Here is a 10,186-nt window from a genome sequence, read left to right as displayed (position 1 = left end):
TTCCATTTGAGGTACTTGTTGATAGAAATGTAGTTATTACCATTCTTTATTCCTGTTTTTGATACATGTTTTTTCTTCTTAAAGAGTCCCTCCAACATTTCTTGTAATACTGGCTTGGTGATGATGAATTCTTTTAGCATATTTTTGTCTGTGAAGCTCTTTATCTGTCCTTCAACTCTAAATGGTAGCTTTATTAGATAAAGTATTCTTGGTTGTAGATCCTGGGTTTTCATCACATTGAATATTTTGTACCAAGCCCTTCTGTCCTGCATAGTTTCTTTTGAGAAATCAGTTGCCAATCTTATGGTGTTCCCTTGTAGGTAACTAACTGCTTTTCTCTTGCTGTTTTTAAGATTCTCTCTTTGTATTTAATCATTGGCATTTTAATTATGATGTGTTTTGTTCTGGGACTCTTTGGGTCCCTGTTTTTTGGGACTCTCTGAGCTTTTTGGGGTTTTATGTCTATTTCCTTCATGAGGTTCGGAAAGTTTTAATAATTTCTTCAAATAGCTCTTTGACATCTTGTTTTATTTCTGGTACCCCTATGACACAGATATTTTTACATTTAATAGTGTCCCATAGGCTCCTTAAATTATTATTATAGTCTTGGCTTCTTTTTTCTTGCCATTCTGATTGAGTGTCCTTGGCTTTCTCATCCTCTCTATAGGTCATTTGATCCTCTTTTTTATTCACTTTATTCCATTTAATATACTTCTCATCTCAGATAATGTGTTCTTCATTTCTAACTGGTTTCCTTTTAAAATTTCCGTTTTCATTTTTGTGTTTTTTCTCTGTTTTAAAGTTCTTATTCAATTCACCTACACTTTCTATAAGTTAATTGAGAATCTTTATAACCAGTGTTTTGGACTGTGCATCTTTTAAATTGCTTGACTCCATTATTTCTGGATCTCTGTTCTGTTCTCTCATATGGTTTCTGCTTCTTTGTCTTCCCATTTTGGCTGCCTTTCTTTATCTGTTCCTATGTACTAAGCAAAGCTCTTAAGTCTCCCAGTCTTATTAGTGTGGCTTTGTGTGGTAGGTGTTCAGTGGCACATTCCTGAGAGGGGTTCAGCTGCAGACCAAATGTAGCCCCAGTCTGTGCCCCTCTAGGGCCACCTATTAAGATTCAGCAAGCAATTCACAGATGCTGTGCATTAAAAGGCCACACCAGAAACTGAGGCCAGCTGCCACCAGTGTGAGTCTAGGTGCTGCTCAGCAAGAAGCACCTGACTAAGCAAGGACACATCTGGATATGGCTTGAGGCCCCAAGTTGGGGAAGGTAGAGCTTCTGTGAATCCTCTGGGTGCAGCGACTTCTGTTAGTCAGTTTGATGATGTCTCACCTATGGTGGCACTGTGTATGCACACGGGGAATGGGGAGGGCTCAACAGAGGAACAATGGATAAGGCTGGCAGTTCTGTACAGAGTGAGTCTCACCTATGCCCTCACTCCGACAACTCAGTGTCCCCCCTGTAAGTCCCTGGTTCCCCCTGTGCAGCTGAACCAGTGCTGATGCTTAGAGCAAGCGGATCCATCACTGCAAAAGTCTGCTCACAGGCACAGCCTCTTTAAGAGGCATCTGCAGCTCCCATTGCCTCCTGCATCCCACTCAGCCGTTCGGGACTGGGCAGCTCAACATCCTCGACCTATCCTACCTTCTGCCATTGCAGGGTGATTTCTTAGATTTCTCCCTTGTGGTATGGCTTGTTTGTCTAGATCCCAGGTGATTTTCCTTGCTATTTGCTCCTTGTTTCTGTCACAACTTTGATTTGTTTTCCAGAGGGATGAACAAAGCCTCTATCATCTATGTCATTTTTTTCTCTGTTGGCAAATTAATTCTTTGCCATACAACAGGATATGGAAATTTTATTTTAGGATAATTTTAAGAGGAACATCACATCATCTTTATTATAAAAGGGAGCTTTGGTCTGATGGGACTGAGAATCATCAGAGCTGGGACACAGATGGTCAAGCACCAGGAGGGAGGTACTGATGAGAGATCTCTTTTGTGATTATTATTAAACCATGCAAGTCCTTGCTTACTAGAAGGGTGTAGCTCATCTACTTGTATCTCGTCCTCCTTCAAAATAAAGAGAGTGATATGACATGGACTTTTTGATACTAGCCTTTTGTGACAATGGAGCTCACAGCATCAAAGCATCACACTAGTCAGAGGCTCAAAGAGTCTGAAGAAAAAATGGTTGCTAACCAACTGATATGTACATATTCACTGAGCTCACAGTTTACTTTTTCTAAACTTGAAGAAATAAAAATCAGTGTTTTCACTTAAATTATTGTCTTGAAATGAGTAAATATTTTTCTATGTAGATGTCCTAAATTTCAGGATGATAGCCAGAAAAAAATGTAAGAATATTAGTAATTATCACTAGACTAGTTAGAATGAATTGAACCTGTTTATCCAAGCCTACTGAATCTGAAGCAACTAGTTTCTGCTACTCTAGAAAACATGAAATTCGTGTAACATTTTTTAAATTCCAGCAAAAATGCAGTTTTTACTTTATCCCAAGAGAGTACAAAAATGTAATGTTTTGGGCAGCAAAAATCTAGCAACAAGATAGTGTCCAGAGATGCAAGTCTTAGATAATATTGGTGACATTTATCTCAGCTTGTGACATTTGTATGAGAATCATGTTCCAGTCATACATCAATCCAACTCAATCTTTTCTCTACAATCTTGATTCAAAGGTACATATCTAATTCGCCCTAAGTCTTAGTCTGAAACCCAAATGATAAGAAAACAACATCAGATTGATTTACTCAGATATTTTGCCTTCCACACTGAAAATATTGTTACATTGTTATTACTTTTATTTTATGTTATCTGTTAAATATGTTATGATAGACCTTGCAATGGCATATTATACAATAACTAAAAAGAATGAGCTGAGGCAAAACTGTGGAGATAAGAAAAACATCAGTGGTTCCCAGGAGTTAAGATAGAGGGAGGGATGAATATGCGGAGCAAAAGGATTTTTAGGCAAGAGAAACTATTTTGCGTAATATTGTAATGCTGGATACATGTCATTTTACATTTGTTCGAAATCATAGAATATATAGCATCAAGTGAAACATAGGATAAATTATGGACTTTGGGTAATAGTAATATGTCAATGTAGGTTCATTAGTGTAGGGTTAACTCAACATCACTCCTCTACATACTCAGAAGACTGAATGTTGCCTAGCCAGCAGCTAAGGAAGGCAGTACATAAAGAGCTTTCACCAATGCCTACACCCAGGGACATTTTCTGTTGCTCCCATGGACGTTATCTGCTCCTGTAATCAAGCAGCCCATCTTGCTCCCAACTGTCTGAGAAGGTGGCTGCTCCCTCAATGATAACCCCTCCCTCTGCTTGTTGGCATAAAAAACTCTGCTTGCTCTTGGTCAGCAGCTTTATTTCTACAGCTTCAACCAGCCGCTGCTGAAGCTTTCCCTGCCTTGTGAGTAATAAATGGCATTTCTCACCCTTCTGGTCCTCCTGGTGGTTCTTCCAGAATATCCCAACCCAAGTGCAAGTTAAAGGCCTGTGGCTCCTGCCTTACAATTAGGTTCATAGATTATAACATATGTACCATGACGACAGAGATGTTGATGGTGGGGGAGTCTGTGCATGTGTGAGGGCAGGGGATTTATTGAAAATCTCTATACTTTCTGCACAATTTTGCCGTGAACTTAAAACTGCTCTAAAAATAAGTTTCACTAAAAAATTAAAATTAAAAATGAAGGAAAAGTTTATTTAAATTATTGAGGTGACATTGGTTAATAAAATTGTATAGGTTTCAAGTGTACAATTTAATAATACATCATATGTATATTGCATTGTGCGTTCACCAACCCAAAGTTAAATTTCCTTCTGTCGCTATATATTTGACTCCCTTTTCCTTTATCTACCTTCTCCCTTTCCTACTGGTAATCACTAAACTGTCTTCTGTGTCTATGAGTTTTTGTTGTTTGTCTTGTTTGTTTGTTGCTTTTAGTTTTATATACCACATATAACTGAAATTATATAGTTCTCAACTTTTCCCATTTGACTTATTTTGCTTAGCATGATAATCTCAAGATCCATCCATGTTGTCTCAAATGGCAATATTTCATCTTTTCTTATGGCTGAGTAATATTTTATTGTGTGCATGTACACACACACACACACACACACACACACACCCCACATCTTCTTTATCCAATCTCTTATCGAAGGGCCATTTGTTTCCATGTCTTGGCCACCATGAATAATGCTACAATGAAAATCAAAGTGCATATATATTTACAGATTAATCTTTTCAATTATTTTAGTAGATACCCAGAAGAGGGATTGCCGGGTCATATGGTAATTATATTCTTAGTTTTTTTGATGAACCTCCATACTGTTTTCCATAGACGCTATACCAGTTTACATTCCTACCAGCAGCGTATGGGAGTTCCTTTTTCCCTACAACATTTGTTATTACTTAGCCTGTTGATAATAGCCATTCTTATAGGTCTGAAGCAGTTATTTATTATGGTTTTGATTTGCATTTCCTTAATAGCTCGTGAAGTTGAGCATATTTTCATATGTATATTGGCCATTTGTATGTCTTCTTAGGAGAAGTGTCTGTTCAAGTCCTCTGCCTACTTTTCAATTGGGTTGTTTGTTATTTTGTTGTTGATTTCTATGAGCTCTTGATATATTTTGGATATTAGTTCCTTATGGAGGTGTTGCTTACAAATATTTTCTCCCATTTAGAAGGTTGCCTCTTTGTTTCATTGATGATTTCTTTTGTTGTGCAGAGTTTTTAGTTTGATATTGTCCCATTCATTTATTTTTGCTTTTACTTCCCTTGCTTTTGAGGTCACATTTATAAAATCCTCTCTACATCCAAGGTCCATGAGTTTAGTACCTATGTTTTTTTCTATGCAACATACTGTTTTAGGTGGTATATTTAAGTTTTTGATCCATTTTGAGTTAATTTTGGTGTATGGTGACAGATAGCAGTCTAGTTTCATTCCTCTGCATGTGGCTTCCTAATTTTTCCAGCAACATTTGTTGAAGAGGATTTCTTCTCTCCATTGTAAGTTTTGGATTTTTTTGGCTAAAATTATTTTCTTATATATATGTGGGTTTATTTCTAGGCTCTAAATTCTGTTCCATTAGTCTGTGTGTCTGTTCTTCTGCCAAGACCAAGTATTTTTGGTTATTGTCACTTTGTAGTATGATGTGAAGTCAGACAGTGTGATACCTCTGGCTTTGTTTTTTTGTTTCCTCAGGATTGCTTTGGCTATTAGGGGTCTTTTGTTCTTCCATACAAATCTGATGATTTTTGTTCTATATCTTTAAAAAATGCCATTGGAATTTTGATGAAAATTACATTAAATCTGTACATTGCTTTGGGTAATAAGGCCGTTTTAGCTATGTTAATTCTTCCAATCATTGAACACAGAATATCGTTCCATTTCTTTGTAACTTCTTCAATTTCTTTTAATAAGGTCTTGTAGTTTTCAGTGTATAGGTCTTTCTCATGCTTTGTTAAGTTTATTCTTAGGTATTTTATTCTTTTTGTTTCAATTGCAAAATAATTTTTTTTCTTTTCTTTTCTTGAAATTTTATTGTTAGTGTATAGAAATGAAGAAGTTTAAAGAACACATATTAGTATAAAAATGACATGATAGATTAAAATGTACCTTTTTTCAATAAACTAATTACTTTCTTTTTTCAAAAAAGAATGAGTTGGCTCTACATTTATTGATATGAAAAGATGCCTGTGCTATTTTTTAAGTACAGAAACATTACTTTCTGTATGAGCACCTTATTTTTTTTATCCTTTTTTGTGACTCAATTGTTTTTCAAAAAAACTTAGTAATTTATTTTCAAGCTATTTTAATTTTGAAAAAAATAAATTTAGCCTTTTTTCTTAAGTTGATATAATTATATAACTCAAATAAGTGATCACACTAATATGCAAACAAACAACATAGTATTTTTCATGTGGAAAGCAAGAGTACTGAGTGGGAAATTAAAGAAGGTGGGAATCCTGTGATCTTAACTTTAAATTAGGTATACCAGAAAGACCAGTGTTTATTTTTCTCATTTTAAGAACTTATGTAAGCATTCCTTGGATCTACTGACTGGAAAGCTAGAAGCAGTGAAAATTTAGTAGCAATGAGCATACCTAGTGCTCAAACTGTAATCACTAAATATCAGTTATCACCGAGTCCAGCTAAGGCTCCTTGAAGAAAATGAAGATTATAGGACTGTACTAGAAAATGTGCAAAAGATGCGTGACTGGAGTCATGGCAAAAGAAACTAGAATTCAGTCTGAGGACTTGCCACTAATTAAACTGAATAATTTGAGAATCTACAAAGATACATTTGTAATGGATTAGAAAACATTGAATATGTTATATTTCATAAGTTCACATGATACTAAAAATAACTCTCTGGTTGATTTTAAAGCAGGCTAGAGAACAACCCTATTATTCTGAAAACTAGTAATAAAGGGAAGGGGGGGTCAGTGTTTACCTCTCTGACATAAAATGTATGTCAGAGTAAACAAATTATTATTTAATTTTATGCTTATATTAACATTTTATAATCTTAAATTCGAATCAAAATATCATTATGAGTTCATTTTTTCTTAAAATTTATATTTGACTGGTTTGGTCAGTGAAATATTTGAGAAGAAAAGGCAAGCCACTAGACTGATATAATATTTTCACAACTTTTCTTTAAGTTTCAATCTATTGTAAAATAAAAGGCTTATTTTAAAAATCTATCCTTACAAAACAATATTTTTGGAAAAAAATCTTATTGGTTGCCATTAGTAATAACTAACACATAAACTCACTGTTCTAAAATTTTAAAATAATTAGAAAGAGTAAAACATTTATTTGTTTCTCAGAGGAGGCAATTGTTATATAAAAAAGATTCCCTCTGTGCAAAATCCCAACTAATGCAGAAGAAATAATGGACTTAGAAAATCGTCAGTTTGTGAACGCCAAGGGATTAAAGGATTGGTTGATATGAGATTATTTAAGGATTGGTTGATATGAAATTTTGCATTGGAAAGACCACACCGACATAACCTTAATGTTCTAGTGAATGTTAGTATCACTAGAAGTGAGACAGTAACAAATTAAATTTCTCATGATGTAATGAAATAGGAAATTCACATTACCACCTATAAAGAATTATTGAAAAGATTGACTTGAATTTAATCATAACTCTAAGTCTCATTACCAGTTTATAGAACATACACTGAGAAAGAGAAGCATTAAATGATGCCAGAAAGAAGCCATTAAACAAATGCAAAAGTGACAATTCTGTAGGATAAGTGATTCACATTCTTCCCTCACCCCCAAGAAATAGCCAGTGTGGAAAATCTAAGAAGATATATGAACCAAATACAATGTATGAATATTGTTTGGATTCTGATTTAAACAATTTCATGTAAGAAAGTTTTATTTTTTTAGATAATCAGGGCAATATGAATATGGATTATATATAATAATTTCCATTTATCTTTGAGGAAACATTCCAAGACACCCCTGTTGGCTGTCTGAAACTGCGGATAGTACTGAACTTTTTATACACTATGTTTTTTCTTATACTTTTATACCTTTTCATTTAAAGGAAGCACTTTATGGCTTTTGTTTGGTATTTCTGAATTGCCAGCATCACTACTCTTGTGCTTTTTGTGCTTTGGGGACATTATTAAGTAAAATAAGGTTACTTGAACATAAGCACTGCAATACTGAGACAATTGATTTGATAACCAAGATGGCTAGTAAGTGACTAATAGTCAGCATGGAGACACTGGACAATAGGATCATTCACATCCAAGCCGGACAGAGCTGGACTTCACAAGATTCCATCACACTGCTCAAAATGGCTCACAATTTAAAACTTATGAATTCTTTGTTTCTAAAATTTTTAATTTAATAATTTTAAACCTCAGAAAGTGAAACCATGGATAAAAGGGGACTACTATATTAGATAATGTGAAGAAATATTTAATTTAAATTTTTACCAATTTCCTGTTTAGAAAAAAGTGCAGCTCACTGTCAGCATTAATTTAATTTTATATAAACATGCTCTTTGAGGCTGAAGCAAATCTGACTAGTTTTCAATGTGAAAATAAAATATAAAAACTGTTCTTGGAGTTACTACTAAACAGAACTTATCTCTAATTCTAGTGTAATAGAAATATATATGACAATCAGCATTTAATAATTTTTTTTCACATAGTAAATTTCAAAGCATGGAACATCACAAAGTGAAACATTACATTCTGCATAAAAATAGCTCATTTCTTTCTGGATCTTCTTGCCATCATTGTTATTGTGTGAGCAGCAAATTGTAGTGACCAACTTGATTCTGTTTCCCTAATGTTGGTGGTATACTCTCGAAGAAATGTTTTGCAGACAGGTGAAGAGATGTGACATCATCAGAACAGAGATGATCCAAAAGACGTTGCTGCCCTGGATTGCGATGCTTTTCCAGCATTCCTTCAATCGACATTGTCAGTCTGAAGTTTTCACAGCTGATTGGGTATGCTCAGGATTGTCCTTCTTCAACAGGATGTAGTTCAGCATGGTAATGTTTAGAAAGTGGAGAAAGAATTTCTTATACCAAAACTTATGCCTTTTGCACTCAGTGGTTAAGAAGTGAACATCTGATTAGTCTGATCCACTGCTCCCGTATTCTCATTATAATCCACAATGATACATGGTTTCTTAGTTTTCTTTCCATTTCTGTTGTCTACTTCAATCAGTATAATTGTGGAATGTTGACAAAATTATCACCTCCTTCTTGTCACACCATTTCAGTGCCATAAGTTCACTATAGAATTTGGCTACAGTCATCCCCTTTGCAAATCTTTTTTCAAGATCATTTGGCTTCTGTTTTCTGTTCAAATGAGCTGTCGCAACTACATCAGTCGTGTTTTGATGTAATTCTCTTAAAAGCATGGTTGAGAAATATGTTGAGGAAGACACAATATCTTTGGCCAAAAGGGTCCTTGACCAAGGTAAGAACAATGTGGGATGATTTCAGACCATCAGCTGAATCTTTGAAATTCACACTGGGCCCTGTGTGAACAAGCGCATTCCTCATGTAACCAAGTTGACTTTTGTAGAGTACATAGAGCTTGAGACCAAATCATGCTTGTTTCATCAGGATGTACTGCATCACAGCTAACTGCTCCTTGAATAGCATCAGTGATTTATCAACTGCAATGTTTCTGTTTGGAGTATATACAGTTGAAAACTTATTTACAAGGAAGTCAAATACAGGTTCGATCTTCTGCAATGAAATCTGGGCCTTTGATTGACCAGCAGAATTGGAAGAATCGTTGACAAAAATGCAGGCACCAAAGCAAAAGTCAAAATCTTTCACTAGTCATAATTTGCCTGAGATAAGGTGTATCCAAAAGAAGCCTCGTCAACCAAAACATCTCTAGCTCAGGTTTCTGCACAACATCGTGCAGTAACATTACTCACTTCATAATTGTCAGTGTCTTTCCATTTATCCATTCACAAAAATCCTTTCGGACCAGGTGGCTTTGAAGCCAACAAGGCAGCTTGGGCAATCATTTTGCTGGTAACTTTTGAAACTAATTCCTCAGTAAAAAACAGTTCAGTAGGTCACTGGTATCACTGACATCAACTTTTCTGCTAGATGTGCCGGTAATGTCACACCTTTGACATGGAATCATAAAACGAGTTGACCATTTCAGAGTGCAAACAGAGTCAGCTGATGTAGGGCTATTTCCATTAGATTCCAAATTGGATGGAGGCTTGACCATACAGTCTTTCAAAGCACTATCTGACAAATCATCAGAATTGTCTATTTAGGAAAAATCGGATTCACAAAATTAATCTTCAGCTAACAGCTGTTTGAGAACGATGTTAACATCATGCGTGGGAATACTGTGTTTTCTAGGATTTAATATTTTCAGCGATCGAGAATTACTATATTGTAAATGGAAATACCACTACTAAAAATAGAATACTATAAACAGAATGATGTCATTTGTTTTCAAAGACTGTCGACATGCTAGAGTGATGTGAAAATAATAATAAAAGCAAGATATTTCATGGCAAACTTTGGGGGTAAGGTTAAGACTGTAATTGGCAAGTGATATTGAGATAAATACAGCAGGTGAATATTCTCAGGGCAAACAGGAAATGGGGT

At 35.1% G+C, this 10,186-nt stretch overlaps 1 pseudogene; it reads right to left on the bottom strand.

Moving 5' to 3' along the window:
- Window positions 1-8,217: 8,217 nt before the first annotated feature.
- Window positions 8,218-9,941, bottom strand: LOC120594141 (piggyBac transposable element-derived protein 4-like; annotated as a pseudogene).
- Between the last annotated feature and the right edge of the window lie 245 nt (window positions 9,942-10,186).

Source organism: Pteropus medius, unplaced genomic scaffold (genome assembly GCF_902729225.1).
Source record: "Pteropus medius unplaced genomic scaffold, Ma_sr-lr_union100, whole genome shotgun sequence".
In the NCBI taxonomy this organism is placed as follows: domain Eukaryota; kingdom Metazoa; phylum Chordata; class Mammalia; order Chiroptera; family Pteropodidae; genus Pteropus; species Pteropus medius.
This window is presented reverse-complemented; position numbering and strand designations above follow the sequence as displayed.